Raw genomic sequence first — 2189 nt, 5'->3', positions numbered from 1 at the left:
AAAAAAAAAAAAGAAGAATGAACAGAGCATAGTTTAACCCTTAAGGAATTCACAGAGGGAGAGAAAGACAGTTAAACCAGAGGTTGGCAAGCATCTTAGGCTGGAAGTTAAACCAGTGAAGCTTATGCATATATGAATAGAGAGAGAAATTTATCTCAAGGAAGTCCTTCATGCAGTTGTAGAGGCTGGGAAGTCCCAAGTCCCTAGATCAAATGTCAAGTTGGAGGCTTCTCCTGACTCACATAGCTCCAGGGGCTGATGAACTCAAGATTAGCAGGCAGTATAGCAAGCTGCTAGCTGCTGAGGCTGATGAATCCAAGATCAGCAGATAATATGGCAGATTGTTGGCTCACAGGCTACAAAAACAACAGTCTCAAGATCAGAAGGCAACAACAACATGGCAGATAACTGGTTCAGATGTAGGAACTGAAGATGATGTTGGGCCAAATGCAAGGTCCAGAATGAGCAAAAAGCCAGAGACCTCTCTCAAAGCTTTTCCATATATAGTGGAAGCAGGCCATACCCAGAAGGCAACTCCCTTTCAACTAATCAGCTGCTCACAGCAGATTCCACCATGGAGGTAATTACACCACATCCAGTTTTATCACGGGGAATAACTACATCACAACTGCCAAGCCACTCAAAATTGCAGCCCAGCCAAGTTAACCCACAACCTTAACTACAACAGCAAGCTATAACCCTCAAACAGCCCACTGTGAATAAACTTTTATTGGAACATAGCCATGCCTATTCTTTTACTTATTGTCCTGCTGCTTTCATATGACAATGCAAAGTTCAGTTATTATAACAGACCCTACAATATTTACTTTGTGACCTGTTACAGCAAAAGTTTTCTAAGCTCCTAGTTTAAACATAGTTTTACCATGATATGATAAATGCCACCGGAGAGACAGGTTTAAGGTCAAAGGAGGCAGACTCTCCCAGCTGTGATGGGGGTGAGGTACATGGGAAAGAGCAGAGAACTCATGGAGCAAAAGATATCCGGACAGGATCTTAAAGACTGAGTAGATATCAATCATATGACAAAGACAAAAGGCCCTTCCAGGTCCAGAGGATGATATGTCTAAATCATGGAGGTAGCAAATAATATAGCTTAGAAATGGCATGTCATTCATTTGGGAGGCATGTAGAGTTTGAGTGGGGCTTCAGGAGCTTTATCTCCAAGACACTTAGATGCTACACTAGTATTTGATCTTATAGGTTAATGGGATGATATGGAAGGGTTTGCAGCAAAGGACTGACATGATCAGATGGGAATGTAGCAGAAAAATCAGTGATAGCAACATGGAGAATGGATTGGAAGACCAATTAAGGGTTACTGCATTAGTCTATGAGAAACATGAAGACGTGATATGTGTCAAAGGTAAGATGGGTGAGAGCATGGAGAAGGGAGGAGCGATGAGAGGCCCTGGGAGGTAGACAATCACTGGCCTTATTACCTGGATGTGAGAAAGCGAACAGAGATAAGATTTAAGGGCTGTTCCCAAATGTGGGAATTACTTGGATGATTTGGGTGGATACTAGCAACAAAGACAGGGAATAGAGATGGAGAGGCAGAACTCTGACAGAGACAGAGAACATCAGGCTGAAGAAAAGGATCCAACAGTGTAATCAATGCCCCTAGGGAGGTTAGAGAGGGCCACAGAGAGACAAAACCAAAAATAGAGAGACAAAGGCTTCAGAAGATGAAGCCTCCAACTGGTGTTTCAGGAGCCAAGGAGCAAAGAACGTTAAGAAATATGGAACAGTTAACAGTGTTGGATGCCGTCAAGAGGTTGGACAAGATCTGAAGTTAGAACACTGGATTTGACATCAGGAGGCCAGTGGAAGATTCAGAGAGAAGAGTTCCAGAATGTAGTTAGATGAGGAGTGAATGGGAGCTGAACGGTAGGAACTACTGACCACTCTTTAAAAAAAAAATTAATAACTTTCATGAAAAGAGAGGGAGAAAAATATCAGGTATGTGCAGGGAGGGCGTGGGATAGAGAATGATCTTTTGGTTTTGTTTTGAGATGAAAGAAATTTGAAGATATTTTTTCTGCTGAGGCAGGAACCCAGTTGAGAAGAATTTGGAAAGTCAGGAGAGAGCAAATAGCTGATGATCAAGTGCAGGCTCCTGTGGAGGGGCAAGGCTGGGGCCAGTCAAGCAGAAGGCAGGTGACCATATA

This window comes from Orycteropus afer, unplaced genomic scaffold (assembly GCF_000298275.1).
Source record: "Orycteropus afer afer isolate SDZICR_OR568_19922 unplaced genomic scaffold, OryAfe1.0 scaffold00572, whole genome shotgun sequence".
NCBI classification, from domain to species: Eukaryota; Metazoa; Chordata; class Mammalia; order Tubulidentata; family Orycteropodidae; genus Orycteropus; species Orycteropus afer.
The sequence above is the reverse complement of the archived record's forward strand: the minus strand, read 5'-3'. Positions refer to the sequence as shown.